This window comes from Chrysochloris asiatica, unplaced genomic scaffold, assembly GCF_000296735.1.
Source record: "Chrysochloris asiatica unplaced genomic scaffold, ChrAsi1.0 scaffold00193, whole genome shotgun sequence".
NCBI classification, from domain to species: domain Eukaryota; kingdom Metazoa; phylum Chordata; class Mammalia; order Afrosoricida; family Chrysochloridae; genus Chrysochloris; species Chrysochloris asiatica.
This window is the reverse complement of record NW_006408711.1, coordinates 3567862-3585710: the sequence shown is the minus strand read 5'-3', so window position 1 is coordinate 3585710 and position 17849 is coordinate 3567862.

Below are 17849 nucleotides of genomic sequence, written 5' to 3'. Positions count from 1 at the left end.
CCAATAGATCTATTTTGGAAGAAGTGCAGCCAGGTGCTCCTTGGAGGCCAGGATGGCTAAGCTTCATCTCTCATACTTTGGACATATTGTCAGGAGAGAACAGTCGCTGGAGAAGGATGTCATGCTGGGTAGGGTGGAGGATCAGAGAAAAAGAGGAAGACCCCCAAAGAGATGGATCAGCCAGGTGGCAGCATTGATGGACTCAAGTGTGGCAGCAGTAGTGAGGCTGGCTCAGGATCGGACATTGTTTCGTTCTGCTGTGCATGGGGTTTCTGTCTTTTCTGACTCGATGGCACCTGACAACAACAACAAAGATTTACAGCCTTGAAAACCCTATACAGGGTTGCTATGAGCCAGAACTGACTCCATGGCACACTACCACCACCACCACAGTTTTATTTTAGAGTGTACATTTTTATTCCTAGAGCAATGATCTTAGAACAGGAGGCAAAATCTTAAATGGCCATTCAAAAAAATCCTTTTAGCTATAATATCAGAAGGTAGTTGATAATATTGGAATTTGACAATGGTGATTTTACACTGTGACAGTGCTGGTTCATATTAGAGCTTGTACCTTTTCTTGATGCCACATGAGTGTTAGCAATGATGCCTTACAAAGGCAGCAGAACTTCAAGGGTGTTCTGCATGCGATACTTCCAGTGAGCAAGGTGATAAGAAACAAATTGGCATGAGAATGCTTGCCATGAATTTTGTGCAAAGGAAAGAGAAATAGGAATCAAGATGTATAAAAACTGTTTTTCACTATCAAAGATCATCAGTGGTTTTAAATTTGTTTGTGTCTGTGTAAATCCTAATCCTCTGAGACCTCCTCTTAACTGATGTTGCAAGAAATTGATAGCACATGTAAAACCATGAGTTAGCTGAATACCATTAGGATTTGAGAAAGGACTGTATGACAGATTTCCAAGTACTAGCAAAGTTATAGTGGAAAAATCAATGAATATAATAATATCTATCTCATTCCTTGTATATAAACTCTAATATCTAGGTGAACATATAGATAATGCATTTGTTTTATAACCAATATAGTGTTATAAACCTATAAATGATGGTCAGGATTATCATCATAGATATTTTAATTTAGCGATACTGTTATTAATGCTATGAGGTTTTTTTACAGCACTGCTTATGTCTTAAATAGTCAGATTGCCATTGATACATTTATTTAGTTGTTTGCATAAATAATTCATTCAGTCCAAAGCTATAAATAAATAGACTCTGAAGATTTGTGTATGTGAGAGACTGGTTGGTGCAAAGGATTTAGGAAATAAGTAATTTAGAAAACTTCAAAAGAGACAATTTCAGATATTCATGCACACTACAAAGAAAATAAACTAGGTGATTTAACAGAAGAACATATATAATATTCAAATTTCAGATATTTATGTATACTATAAAGAAAATAAACTAGGTGATAGAACATATATAACAAAAGAGATCCCATTGGATATGTAAGTACTTAAACTCAGCAGTTTATACTGATAATTTTCAAACATTTATCTTGCCCTCGTAAGTTAGTTACATCTTCCTTTCCCAGGAATGTGCATAGACAGCCTAGTTTACTAACCCTTGATTGCCTTCACTCAATGGTCAGATTGTTGTTGTTGAGTGCTATTGAGTCCAGTTCTCGCTCATAACAACCCTATGTATGGTTTCCAAGGAGCAGCTGATGGGTTTAAACTGCCCACCCTGTGGGCTGCAATTCAGTGCTGATCCTACAGTGCCACACCAGGTGTCAGATTAGTAGCTCATATTCTGGAATTTAAAAAAATTGCAATGTTTGCGGATTCACTTTTTTTACTGATTTTTTTCCCCAAAGTCTAATGAATTCTTGAAAAGATCAAGTCAAGATAATGCGACAATTATTTTAACCACGTAAAACTATAGTTTTAATATTTATTTTTTAATAAATTAATATTTATTGAATATTTATTCAATGTCTGGCACTGGTCTGAATACTTTATATGTATTAGTTATTTTAATTTTTATAATGATTCTAAGAAATTGGTGCCATAGTTATGTTCATGTTATAGATGAAGATAAGTCTAGAGAAGAAAATATTTTGCCTCCTGTATGTTAGCAATTGAAGGAGCTCTGGTAGCGTAGTGGTTACGAATCGGGCTGCGAACCTTAAGGTCAGCGGTTCGAAACTACCAGCCGTTCCGCGGGAGAAAGATGAGGCTTTCTACTCCCGTAAAGATTTACACCCTCGGAAACCCTGTACAGGGTCGCTATGGGTCGGACCCGACTCGATGGCACTTAACAACAACAACAATGTTAGCAATTGAAGGGGTGAAGGGTATAAACACCACAGTAGACTTTCCATTGTACCACATTCTTGTTATATAATAGACTGTAATAGCAAAGTATTGGTTTAGAAGATTTTTTTTTTTTTTTCTGATGTGAGGTTTTTGAGAATTATACTTCACTTCCTAAGGAGCACTGATAATTTTAACCTGACCTTGGGGATTCAAAAGAAAATAAAGATGAGTTTTTATTTTATTTTTTTATTTTTTTTCCCCCATAGGAAAACTGCACTGAGAGAAAAGTGTTACATACAAGCAATATTTTGTGTAAACAGCTAATAACTCAGAAAAAGAGGAAAAATGTTAACAGTAATTTAGCAGTAAATGGGGCATTTGACCTGCAGTTCCCAGATGAATTCCTAAATAACATAAGTAATTTATTTTAGAAAGAAGAAATGATATAGATTATATAATGCTTGATGAGAAACTGCAGTCATAATTGGGGAAATTGCTTCTACTTAGCAGGGTCACCAGCAGAGGAAGGAGCTAGTCCCAGGGTATCATTTTCTACATAGCGAATCTTGTCTGAACCAGTGTCTAAGTGCTTTTTTCCCTGCTGCAATCCAACAAGTGTAGTCAAAGGTTGCATCATTTTCCAGAGACCTCCAAAGCTGTTTGAATATCTAGGACTCAAATAGCCTCCTGTGCTATTTTCCAAGAGGCTGTGCTCTGATCACATCTCCTTATCTAAAAGCTGCAGTTACATTTTCTAGATTTGCACTGATGCAAGCCTCTACCAGAACTAAGATAAGCTGTCAAGTTGTAGGGCAGCTCAGTTGCTTCTTGGAATTTATGCCCTAGGGGACAAGCACTCCATAGAGCATTTTAAAAGCTTAGTGTTGGTAGCTGAATTTTGACATTCAGGCTATTATCAAAACTCTCAAACAGCTGAAGCTGTAGGTATGTGACAGTTAAGCCTTCTGTGAGGAGTGTTTATCTAGCAGGAAGGATGCTATCAGTTCCCTCATTATTGTGTTATCCTATGCATTTCAGTTGCTTTTTGTTAATCAACTGAAACTGATGCATTACTGAGATATTTGAAATGGTAAGGCAAATAAAGAGCCGCTATTAGAATTTTAGCCTCAAGACCATGCTCAATTTAAAATGAAAGATGTGGCCTTCCTGCTTTAAAATATTTAGTTGGAAAAAATTTAACACTGAGTTCCTGAAAATTCTAAAAAGCAATATAAGAATTCACATTTGGCAATCTCAATAATAGCTCACACTTAGCCTTTCAGCTGTGGATTTCTTTCAAGGAAGTAATGAAAAAACATATTTCTTTTCAGCTAGAGCTAAGGTAATTGGAAATGTTGGTGTCTGCAAACATATTTTATTAAAATAAGGTGCTAAAAGAGATTTAAAAAAAATACAGTCTGCAACTTTTATTTTTTATTTCATTAAATCCTGGGGAAAGAAATAAACATTTGGAAGTTGAAAAAGGACAAGTTAGAACTATATTTGGTAGGTTGTGTCAGAAAAAGAATAGTTGGGATTTTAAAGAAAATTTATAGTAAAAGGAAGAATAATAAATATTTAACCATGGTTATTTTCTATACAAATTATTTTTATTTATAAAAATGAAAAGTGAAGTTACGTCATGGTAAAGAATTCAGCTTTTTAGTCTTTCGAAACTTGGTTAAAAATATAATTAATGATCTCCTTGGTAAAACCACACTTGAAGAAGGGATTACCTCAATCCCCCATGCTGATCATGAAGTCATTTTGGAGATTCTAAACACTTGGCTCAGCTCCAATAGAACCCTCCCCAAAGAATACACCAAAGAATCCTATTCTTAATACTGGTTAAGCATAAATTGAAACATGTCATTAAAGTAGTTAACCCAACCAAATCCCCCTGGTTGTCATAAATTAAATATGAAATTGTTGAAGACTTTGATGTCCTTTGATTTGTGACAGAGAATTGAATTTGATAAAATAACTTTGAGATGAGTCACTGTCTTATTCTTATATGTGTATACAATGCCAAAGGCAATCCAATTAGTAAATTTAACTTCCTCAAAACAATTGCAGGAAAATAATGTTTTGTTGGACTTTTCTCATCAGTCAAATTTTTTGCAAAGATAATGATTCTGAAATTATCAACATTCTAATTTGATCTGTTGGTTATGTTGTGTCGGGGACTGGCCTCGACATAGGGGTTCGGTTCACAAGGAGGAGATACCTGGTGGCGATAGAGATAGCAAAAGAGACACAGAGATGCAAAGAGAGAGACAAAGAGACACTCCGAAACCAGAGTGAATGCTGGACTGGCATCAGGCAGATCCTGCGTTGCAAACATCTCAGCCATGAAGGCCATAATATCCTGCATAGTAAACATCTTAGCTAAACAGGCAATATGGTTGCAAGGCTGGACTGTGCCCCCTGCATGCTGTAACACATGCCTTGCCAGTCGTAATGCACCTGGATTTGTTCTGCGCCTTCCTTTTATTTAGGGAAGGTACTTTACACAAAGCTAGGAGGGACCAAGACAAGGTACAGCTGTCAATCTTACTTTTCCAGACATTCAGGCTTTACATCGTACTTTGCTGGTTCGAATCCCAGGCCCACAAATTGGTTTTCTCAGGCTCATTTAACATATCTATAGCCTCTGAACTCAGTTGGGGGAAGGTGAGAGGGAAGGACAAAAGGTTGGGCGGAGTCCCGCTGTTTTGGCTTCCTGAGCCAGGTTTTCAGGAACATAGCTAACACTTGCGAGAGATTCAGGGAAGATGGCTTTTTTTGTCTGTAGAACAAAGAACTGCAAAGTAGCTAAGATATTTTTAGCTAATCCTTTGGAGGAAGGCTTGATCTTGCAACCTTCAGTCTCGGCTTTAGGGGGTTCTAATATTTCTCTGTGGATAATAAGGGCTCATGTCTGAATTTAATAACCGAATACTAAGATTAAAAACAATTTGCCATGATTGCCAGTGGCCTCATTTGTTCCTCAGAGCCTGCGGACTGTATAGTCTACACACGGTCTGCAACAATGTTGTATGTTTATTTTGTAATGATGCTGGTATAAAATAACAGCAACAACACTACCATCTATTAGTTAATAATGTGTATGATGTACTAGGCATTATTCTTAGTCAATACACACACACATGTTGTTGATAAGTGCCATCAAATCAATTCTGACTCACAGCAATCCTATGTACACTGGGATGAAACACTGACCAGTTCTGCCCAATCCTCACAATTGTTGCTATGTTCGAACCCATCATTACAGTCACTGTGTCAATCCATCTTGTTGACCTACTTTACCAAGCATGATGTCCTTCTCCAAGTACATGTCCACCCTGATAACATGTCCAAAAGGCATCAATTCTACGTCATTTTTCCTTATGCACTGACCAGCATTTACATGCATATGAAGCCATCAAAAATACCATTACTTGGGTCAGGTGCATCTTATTCTTCAAAGTGGCATTTTTGCTTTTTGGCACATTTGTTGTTGTCAAGTGCCATCGAGTCAGTTGCGACTCATAGCGACCCTGTATAGGGTTTCCAAGGAGCAGCTGGTGAGCTTGAATCGCATTAGAGAGGTCTTTTTCAGCAGATTTACACAAAGCAATAAGTTGCTTAATTTATTGAATGCTGCTTCCATGGCTGTTGATTGTGGAGCCAAATAAAATGAACTCTTCAACAATTTCAATATTTTCTCTGTTTATCATGATGTTCTTTATTGATTCAGTGGTAAGGATTTTTGTTTTCTTTACATTGAGTTGTAATCCATACTGAAGGCTGTGGTCTTTGATATTCATCTGTGAGTACTTCAGGTTATCTTGACTTTCAGCAAGTGTTACCTAAACATGGTAGTTTGCTAATGAGCCTTCCTCCAATTCTGATGTTGTGTTCTTCATCACATAGTCCTGTTTCTCAGATTATTTGCTTAGCATACAGATTGAATCAATATATTGAAAGGCTACAACCCAGGTGCACACCTTTCCTGATTTTAACTCAGGCAGTATACTTTTATTCTGTTTGAACATCTGCCTCGTGGTCTATATACAGGTTATGCATTAGCACAGTTACATGTTCTGAAATTTACATTCTTTGTAATGTTATCCTTAGTGTGTTATGGTGCACACATTTGAATAGCTTTGCATAGTCAATATAGCACAAGTAAACATCTTTCTGAATTTATGGTGTGGCAATGTGGGCTCAGCACTAGACTGTAAACTATATGGTGGGCAGTTCAAATCAATCCACTGCTTCTCAGAAACCCTATACAGGGTCACTATGAATCAGAACCAACTTGATGGAACTTAACAACCACAACAACCACAAAGGATCTTTCTGGTATTCTCTGCTTTTGGCCAAGGTCCATCTGATACCAGCAATGAAATCCCTAGTTTCAAGTTCTCTTCTGAATCCAACTTGGATTTCTGGCAGGTCTTTGTCAATGAAATACTGCAATAATTTTTAAATTATCTTCATCAAACTTTAACTTGCATGTGATGTTAATAATAATGTTCAGTGATTTATGCATTTTGTTGGGTCACCTTTGTTTGGAATGAGCACAAATATGGAAACCTTCCAATCAGTTGGCCAGGTAGCTGTCTTCCAAATTTCTGGGCATAGAGGAGTGAGTACCTCCAGTGTTGCATCAATTTATTAAAATTTTCAATTTTTATTGCATCAATTCCTGGAGCCTTGTTTTTTTAATCTATGCCTTCAGTGCACTTTGAGCTTTTTCCTTTATTATATTCAGTTCTTGAACAGATGGTATCTCATGAAAGGCCCAAATGACAGCTAATTATTTTGGGTTCAGTACTCTGTTTTCCTTCTATCTTCTTCTGATGCTTCCTGCATCATTTAATATTTTGCCCATGTTTTTTTGACAGGTGCCATCAAGTTCGTATCAATTGATAGTGACACTATGCACAACAGAACAAAAAACTGCCAGATCTTACCCAAACTCACAATCATTGCTACCCCTGACCTGTTGCTGCAGCCACTGTACCAGCCCATCTCACTGGGGATCTTCCTCTTTTCTCTGACCCTCCACTCTACAAAATATGATGTCCTTCTCCAGTGACTGGTCCCTCCTGATAATATGTCTAAAGTATGAGAGGTGAAGTCTGACCATTCTGCCTTCCAAGGAGCACTCTGGCTGTACGTCTTTCAATACAGATCTGTTTGTTCTTTTGGCAGTCCATGATACTTTTAATATTCTCCTCCAAAGCCATAACTCAAATGGTTGAACATCAATCAGTTCTTTTTGGTACAGTGACTGTGTGTATTCCTTTCATCTTTTTTTTGATGATTTTTGCATCATTCAATATTTTGCCCATGTTGTTGTTGTTGTGAAGTACCATAGAGTCTGTTCCAACCCATAGTGACCCTGTATAGGGTTTCTGAGGATTGTCTGGTAAGCCTGAACTACCAAATTTGCAGTTCAAACTGACATTGTAGTTCAGAGCATTAACCCACAGCACCATAGAATCCTTCAAAATTTCAAGTCAAGGCTTGAATATTTTCTTCAGTTCTCTCAGCTTGAGAAATGCTGAGCAGGCTCTTCCCTTTTGGTTTTCTATCTCCAGGTCTTTGCACATTTCAATGTAATATTTGTCTTCTCAAGCTGACCTTTGAAATTTTCTGTTCAGCTCTTGTACCTCCTCATTTCTTCCATTTGCTTTAGCATCTTTACATTGGCAAGCATGATTCAGAGTCTCTTCTGACATCCATTTTGGTCTTTTCCTTTTCTCGTCTTCTTAATGACCTTTTGCTTTCTTCCTGTATGATGTTCTTGATGTCATCCCACAACTCTTCTGGTCTTCAATCTTTAGTGTTTAATGTATCAAATCTGATCTTCAGATGATCTCTAAATTCAGGTGGGATATATTCAAGGTCATATTTTGGCTCCTGTAGACTTATTTTAATTTTCAGCTTCAATGTGAATTTGCATTTGAGCAATTTATGATTAGTTCCACAGTCTGCCTTTGGCCTTGTTTTGGCTGATGATGTGGAGCTTTTCCATGATCTCTTTCCACAAATGTAGTCAATTTGATATCTGTGCATTGCATCACTTGTCTGTCAGTTTGTCATATTGACGGTTGTGTCCATCCATCACTTGTCTGTAAATTTGTTGTACTTTGGTGGCTTGCATGTTGTTGTGATTCTGGAAGCTATGTCATGGGTATTTTAAATACTTGCAGGGTCACACACGGTGGACAGATTTCAGAATGAAGAAAATAGGAAAAAGGAGAGAAGTATTACCTCTGAATATTTAGTCACTGAAAACTTTATGAATAGCACTGTAGCACTGTCACCAGAATATTTTGCCCATCGAATGCTTTCATATTGCAACTTAAAGCTTGAATGTTTTTCTTTAGTTCTTTCAGCTTGAGAAATGTTCTTCAATTTTGACTTTCTAACTCCAGATCTTTGTACATTTCATTGTAGTACTTTTTCTTTTTGAGAGGACCTTTGAAATTTTCTGTTCAGCTCTTATACTTCATTATTTATTGATGGGCATGACTCAAATGAAAAGGAGCAGCTGCAAACATTTATTAATAATCAGAACATGGAATATGTGAAATATATGAATCTAGGAAAATTCAAAGTAGTCAAAATGAAATGGAACTAATAAAGATTGATGTACAAGGAATTAGTGGCTGAAATGGATGGCATTGGCTATTTTTAATCTGATAATCATATTGTTATTGTTGTTAGATGCCATTGAGTCAGTACATACTCATAGTGACCCTGTGCACAAAAGAATGAAACACTGCCTGGTCCTGGGCCAACCTCCCAATTGTTGCCACACTTGATCCCATGGATGCTGCCATTTTGCTAGTCCATCTTGCTGGGGTCTTCCACTTTTTCTCTGACCCTCAACCTTACCAAACATGATATTTTTCTCCAGAGACTGTTCCCTCCTGACAATATGTCCCAAGTATGAGAGACGAAGTTTGGCCATCCTGGCCTCCAAGGAGCAACCACTCTGGCTTCACTTCTTCCAACACAGATCTGTCACATCATATTGTTTACTATGCCTGAAATAAAAACTTGAAGAGAAATGGTGTCATATTCATTGACACCAAGAACATTTCAAGCAAGATCTGTCCTAAAGTGCAATTCTGTTATTGATAGGATAATATCTATATGCCTACAAAGAAGATCGGACTCCCTGTGAACCACAAGGGCAATAGTTCAAACCTACCAGCTACTCTTCAGAAACCCTATATGAGGTCACTCAATGGCACTTAATAACATCAACAAGAAGGACGATCAGCTAATATGAATTTTATACAAATTTATACACCAACAACTAATGCCAAAGATGAAGTGTGAAATTGATCAAATTTGCAATCAAAGTCCACTGATAACAACTTGTGATTAGAATGTGAAAGTTGAAAACATAGAGGTAGAATCAATAGTTTAAAAATATGGCTTTGGTGGTGGCAATGGCACAGGACTAACACATTATTCATTGCAAATACTTTTTCACAACAACTTAACTGGTGAAAATATGCATGGACCTTACCAGATGGATCAAATTGATTACATTTTGGAAAAAGATAATGGGGTTGTTCAATATCATCACTCAGAACAAGGCCAGGGGCCAACTGTGAAATAGATAATCAATTACTCATACGTAAGCTCAAGATGACACTGAGGAAAATTAAAACAAGTCCACAAGAGTATGAATAAGGAGTGACTGGTTGGTTTGACCCTCCAACCTTGTGGTTATTAGTCCAGTGCTTATCCTATAGCACTGCACCAGGTCTCAGTATACATATGTTGCTGCTATTGTTAAGTGCCATCAAGTCAGTTCACCTCATAATGACCTTGTATAGATAGGGTTTCAAGGAGCAGTTGGTGAGTTTGAACCTCAGATCTTGCAGTTCAAACCAATCTTGAAGTCCAGCGCATTAATAGTGCCACACTTATAATATATATGCATAAACACATATTAAATCCTTACAGCATCCTTGATGTGGGGTGTTGTTGTTATTAGGTGCCATCGAGTCGGTACCAACCCACAGTGACTTTTATGCATAGCAGAACGAAACACTGTCCAATCCTGGGTCAACCTCACTACTGTTGCCACACTTGAGTCCTCTGATGCTGCCACTTGGCCAATCCATCTCATTAGGGGTCTTCCTCTTTTTCTCTGACCCTTCACCTTCCCAAACATGATATCCTTCTCCAGCAACTGGTCCCTCCTGACAATATGCCCGAAGTATGAGAGACAAAGTTTGGCTATCTTGGCCTCCAAGGAGCACTCTGGCTGAGTTTCTTCCAAAATGGGATCTATTGGTTCTTTTGGAAGCCCATGGCACTCTCAATATTCTCCTCCAACACCATAACTCAAATGCATCAAGTGTTCTACGATCTTCCTTATTCACTGTCTAGCTTTCGCATGCATATGAGGTTATTGAAAACACCATGGTTTGGGTCAGGCACACCTTAGTCCTCAAGCTGACATCTTTGTTCTTCAACACTTTTAGGAGGTCTTCTGCAGCAGAATTGCCCAATGCAATACATCATGTGATTTCTTGACTGCTGCTTCAGTGACTGTTCATAGTTGATCCAAGAAGAATGAAGTCCTTGACAACTTCAATATTTTCTCCATTGGTAAGAATGTTGTTTATTGGTCCAGTGGTGAGGATTTTTGTTTTCTTGACACTGAGATGTAATCCATACTGAAGGCTGTCCTCTTTGATCTTCATCAATAAATGTTTTAAGTCCTCTTCACTTTCAGCAAGCAAGGTTGTATCATCTGCATAGCACAGATTGTTAATGAGTCTTCCTCCAATCCTGATGCAGTGATTTTCTTCATATAACCCAGCTTCTTGGATTATTTGCTCATATACAGGTTGAATAAGTATGGTGAAAGAATACAACCCTGTCACATACCTTTCTTAATTTGAAACGATTCATTGTTCCCATGTTCTGTTCAAACCTCTTGGTCCAGGTCCAGGTCCAGGTACAGATTCCTTATAAGCACAATTAAGTGTTCAGGGATACACATACTTTGCAATGTTGTCCTTTGTCATGATCCACACAATTGAAAACCTTTGCATAGTTAATAAAGCACAAGTAAACATCTTTCTGGTATTCTCTGCTTTGAGCCAAGATCCGCCGGACATCAGCAATGATATTCCTTGTTCCATACCTCTTCGGAATCCAGCTTGAACCTCTGGAAGTTCTCTGTCAATGAGTGCTTGCAGCCATTTCTGTATTACCTTTAGTAAAACTTTACTTGCATGGGATATCAAAGAGATTGTCCAATGACTTCTGCATTCTGTGAGTCACCTCTCTTTGGAATGGGCACAAATATGGATCTCTTCCAATCAGTCAGCCAGACAGTTGTCTTCCAAATTTCTTGGCAGAGATGAGTGAATGCCTCCTGTGCTGCATCACTTTCTTGAAAGATTCAATTTTTATTCCATCAATTCCTGGTACCTTGTTCTTTGCCAATTCCTCCAATGCATCTTGGACTTCCTCCTTCAGTGTCATTGGCTCTTGATCATATGCTACCTCTTGAAATGGATGAACATTAATATTTCCTCTTGGTACAGTGACTCTGTGCATTTCTTCCATCTTCTCTTGATGCTTTCTGCATCATTCAGTAATTTGTCCAGAGAATCTTTCAGTAATGAAAGTCGAGGCTTGAATTTTTTCTTCAGTTCCCCCAGCTTGATAAATGCTGAGGGTGTTCTTCCTTTTTGGTTTTCTGATTCCAGATCTTTGCACATTTTGTTGTCATATTTGGCTTTATCTTCTCAAGCTGATCTTTGAAATTTTCTGTTCAGCTCTTGGATCTCCTCATTTCTTCCATTTGCTTTAGTATCTCTACACTGGAGAGCAAGTTTCAGTGTCTCTTCTGACATTCATTTTGATGTTTTCCTTTTTTCTTGTCTTCTGAATGACGTATTGCTTTCTCCATGTATGATGTTCTTGATGTCATCCCCCAACTCTTTTGGTCTTCCGTCTTTAGTGTTTAATGTATCAAATTTATTCTTCAGATGATCTCTCAATTCAGGTGGGATATATTCAAGGTCCTATTTTGGCTCTCATGGACTTGTTTTCATTTTCTTCAGCTTCAGTTTGAATTTGCATATTAGTAATTGGTGGTCTGTTCTACAGTCTGCCCCTGGCCTTGTTTCGATTGATGATATGGAGCTTTCCATCGTCTATTTCCACAGAGGTAGTCAATTTGATTTCTATGTATTCCATCTGGTGAGGTTCATGTTTATAGTTGTTGCTTATGCTGTCTAAAGAAAGTATTTTAAATGAACAAATCTTTGGTTTTGCAGAATTCTATCATACATTCTCCAGGATCATTTCTATCACTAAGTCCATATTTTTCAACTACTGATCCTTACTCTTTACTCAAAACCTTTGCATTCCAATCACCAGTAATGAGCAATATATCTTGATTGCATGTTTGATCAATTTCAGATTGAAGATGTTGGTAGAATTCTTCTATTTCATCCTGACTGGCTTTAGTTGTTGGTGCATAAATTTGAATAATAGTGGTATTAACTGAGCTTCCTTGTAGGCACATGGATATTATCTTATCACAGACAGCATTGCACCTCATGACTGATCTGGATATGTTTTTTTTTTGACGATGAATGCAACACCATTCCTCTTCAATTTGTCATTCCCAGCATAGTAAACCATGTGGATGTCAGAGTCAAAATGGGCAATACCAGTCCATTTCAGCTCACTAATGCCTAAGATATTGATGTTTATGCATTCCATTTCATTTTTGACAGCTTCCAATTTTCCCAGATTCATACTTCGTACATTCCATGTTCCAATTTTCAATGGATGTTTATAGCTGTTTCTCTTCATTTTGAATTGTTCCTCATCAGCAAATGAAGCTTCCATGGACTTTTCTGCCATGGGCTTTACTCCATTTGTGTTAATACAGTCAACTCTACTTTGAGGAGGCAGCTCTTCCCTAGTTGCATTTTGAGTGCCTTCTAACTTGAGGGACTCATTTTATGGCACGACATCTGACATTGTTTCTCTGCTATTCATAAGGTTTTCAGTGACTAAAGACTCAGAAGTATTTTGTCACTCCTTCTTCATCTGGAAGATCATCTGAAACCTGTCCACCATGGGTGACCCTGCTGGTATTTAAAATACAGGTGGCTTAGCATTCAGAATCATAGCAACTCACAAGCCACCACAGTAAGCCCTGTTTAGCATTGCTATATAAAGAGATTTCATGTTTTATATTGGTTGATGCTTCTTATATCCCCATTTTGCAGTGGAAAAATAGAGGCCCAAAGAGATTACATACTTTGTTCAGGATCACAAAGTGGTGAGGGCAATATTTAAACCTTCATTAATTCACTGCCAAAGGTATGGTATTTATCACTCCATTAGTGTCTCTGGTGTAGTCACCAAAGCATTTACACATAAAGATTTTTTTTCATTTGAAGTTTATTTGTAGCCCAAGAATTTCTGAGTTTAAAGTGAGCACCTTCAAAATAATGTGGTCCATATAGTGAAGAGGAATAACCATAATAGAGGTGATATTTTCAATACTTCCATATAAAAATGTCTAGAGACAAAGCTGGTAATGGAAAAGTATTGATTGTGAGTTTAAAAGGTGATTAACTTCAAGACAGATAACAGCCACATTTATATCCCTTATATTTCCCTCTCATATTTGCAAATTTCCCTTTCTACATTTCAGAAGCTGGTTTTAAGATGTGATGACAGAAGTATTACAGAGTCAGCCTTAATAACAGCTGTCAGCTCAGATTAGCACAAGTAAAAATTTCTCTCCATTTCTACTGCACATCTGTTACAGTTTTTTTTTTTTTAATTAAATCTGTGGATAGTAGGCTATTATAGCATGATGTACAAGACTGTTTTTTCTATACTAAAATATTTTTCTGTATTTTATTTTTCATTACCTCATTTCCTGAGTGTTTTTCTTTTAATGCATTATGACCACTTAACTTTAAGCGGGTACAAAGGAGTAAATAAATGTATGAATGCTTTCTTCAAGTATAACAAGAATGTTGGGACTTAACAATATCCTGACTGTATTGTTTTATATACATATAGTTTCTTCAGGAACTCTGCTAGTGTAGTGGTTATGAATCAGGCTGCTAACCTCAAGGTCAGCAGTTCTAAACTATCAGCTGTTACTGTGGGAGAAAGATGAGACTTTCTGTTCCCATAAAGATTTACAGGCTCAGAAACCCTATACAGGGTCACTATGAGTCGGAACCAACTCCACAGCACATAAACACCACCACCACAGCCACCATGTAATTTCTATATCATCATGCATCTCTGAATTTAGATTGCTTTTTTATAATTATGAATTATACTATTAGGTTAAACAAACTTTGAGATGCATGTTTTCCCTTTTTATTAAGACTTCTGTGATTTTTGGTTAGCAAATTATATGACTATGTTTCATTCATTTCATTGATAACTTTAAAAAAAATAACGTAAAAGAAATGAATAAGCTAACTGGTTGACAAAATGTAAGACTTTCAGATAGCTTAATTTTTCTTTGCCAAAGGGCTTTAAATACATGCTTTAAAGTAATTACTTATTAGTTTTTAACTCTTTTTTTTTTTTTTTAAAAATTAAAGTTCTTATTTGCATTTCTAACTATTAATATAGAGTGGAGTTTATTTAAAATTTCTGCTAAATAGGCGATTTTGAATATTATCATCATCTTTCTCCTTTTAATCTCTGATTGGATAGCTCTCTTGGAACTGCAACAATCATTGTATCACACACAAGCTGTCTTAGGCTGTATGTGGTCAATACTGAGAAGAAAAATATCTATAACATAGGTAATATTTCCAATGTTTTGGATGCCAAAGAAATGACTGGAGGCAGAAGTGGTAATGAGAAAATATTGATTTGTGAGTTGAAGCCCATCAGGACCAATAATAGCCACCATTATACCCCCAAATCTTCTAAGTCTTTGGTTCCTGACCAAAGTCTTTCCTCTGTCTAGGAGGCAGCCATGAAAAATGAAAATTGTATACCTTACGTATTGACACTTTAATAAGTATGCTTACATTACAAACCAGATGGCAAGAGGGATTTTAAATTTGTTTTTACAACATCTGAGGTTCAGTTTCTTTATCACTAAACTGGTAGTAAAAACGTGTTCTTTTGTTTTTCAAGGACTGAAATGAGATGTCCATTACTCACCTGTCAGTTTGTTGTACTGAAGTGGCTTGTGTGTTGCTGTGATGCTGGAAGCTGTGCCATCAGTATTTTGAATACAAGCAGGGTCTTATGGTGGAGAGGTTTCCACGGAACTTCCAGACTAAGGTAGACTAGGAATGAGAGGTGGACTCTTTCTGAATGTTTAGCCACTGAAAACCTTATGTATAGCAGCAGAACATTGTCAGATATAGTGCTGTAAGATGAAAACATGTATTGTTGTTCTTGTTAACTGCTGTTGAGTGGGTTCCGACCCGTAGTGACCCTGTATAGAATTTCCAAGGAGCAGCTGGTGAGCTTGAACTGCTAACCTTGCAGTTCAAATGGCTTTGCAGTCTGGCACATTAACCCACAGCACCATACCAGGACTCCTATTGTCAGATATAATGCCAGAAGATGAGCCCTTTAGGTTTGAAGGCACTCAAAGTGTAACTGGAGAAGAGTGGTCTCGTCAAAGTAGAGTTGTCAATGATGATCTAAATGGAATAAAACTTTTAGGACTTCCATTTCCTGATGGGGCACAACTCAACATGAGAAGAAACAGCTATAAACATCCATTAATAATCTGGACATGGAATGTATGAAATATGAATCTAGGAAAATTGGTGGTTGTCAAAAATGAAATTGAACACATAAAGATTGATATCCTAGTTATTAGTGAACTGAAATGGATTGGTATTGGCCATTTTGAATCTGACAACCTTATGATTTACTATGCTGGTAATGACAAATTGAAGAGGATATGGTGTAGCATTCATCATCAAAAAGAACGTTTCAAAATTTATCTTGAAGTACAACATTGTCTATTATAGGTTAATAGCCATATACCTACAAGGAAGCCCAGTTAAGACCTCTATTATTCAAATGTAATTACCAACCACTAAAACTAGTGATAATGAAATTGAAGAGTTCTACCAATGACTTTAGTCTGAAGTTTATAAAATATACAATCAAGATGAATTGATAATTACTGGTTATTGGAATGTGAAGAATGGATAGAAAGAGAAAGGATTGGTAGTTTGAAAATCAGCCACGGTGATAGAAATGATGCTGGATTTTGTATGACAGAATAGAATTTTGTAAGACCAATGATTTCATTGTAAATGCCTTTAAACAACATAAAAAGGCTATTATACACAAAAACCTCACATTATGGAATACACAGGAATCAAACTGCTGACTTGTGTGGGAAGAAACAGTGGGAAACCTCAATATCATTATTCAAAACAAGGTCAGGGGATGCCTTTGGAACAGACCATCAATTGCTCATATGCAAGTTCAGGCTGAAGCAGAAGAAAATTAAAGTAAGTCCATGAGAACCAAACCATGGCCTTGAATATATCCTACTTGAATTTTGAGACCATCTCAAAAACAGATTCAATGCATTATACACTAATAACTGAAGACCAAAAGAGCTATGGGATGAATCAAGAACATCATGAAAAAAGAGAGAAAAAGGTCATTAAAAAGACAAAAATAAGTGTCAGAAGAGATTCAAACTTGTATTCAACATAGAAATTTAAAGTGAATTAAAGAAATGAGGAAATAAAGGAGCTGAACCAAAAATTTCAAAGCACAGCTAGAGAAGGCAAAATCAAATATTGTAGTGAAATGTGCAAACACCTGGAGTTAGAAAACAAAAAGGGAAGAACATGCACAGCATTTCTCAATCAGAAAGAACTGAAGAAAAATTTCAAGTCTCAAATTAAAATATTGAAGGATTCTATGGGCAAAATTCTATATCCACCATTCCATCTGTCAGTTTGTTGTACTGGGGTGGCTTGTGAGTTGCTGTTATACTGGAAGCTATATCTTGGGTATTTTAAATAACAGCAGGGTCACCCATGGTGGACAGGTTTCAGATGAGCTTCCAGATAAAGACAGACTAGGAAGAAAGAGTGAGGAACTACAGTTGAATATTTACTCACTGAAAACCTTATGAATAGCAGAGAAACAATGTCAGATATAGTGCTGGAAAATGAGCTCCTCAGGTTGGAAGGCACTCAAAATGTGACTGGGGAAGAGCTGCCTCTTCAAAGTAGAGTTGATGATGTGAATGGAGTAAAGCCTGTGGGAGCAAAGCCCTTGGGACATTCATTTGCTGATGGGACACAACTCAAAATAAAGAGAAACAGCTTGTACACATCCATTAATAATCGGAACATGGTATGTATGAAGTATGAATCTAGGTAAATTCAAAATTGTCAAAAATGAAATGGAATGCATAAACATCAATATCTTAGGCATTAAACGGACTGGTATTGGCCATTTTGAATCTGACATCCACATGGTTTACTATGCTGGGAATGACAAATTGAAGAGGAATGGTGTTGCATTCATTGTCAAAAA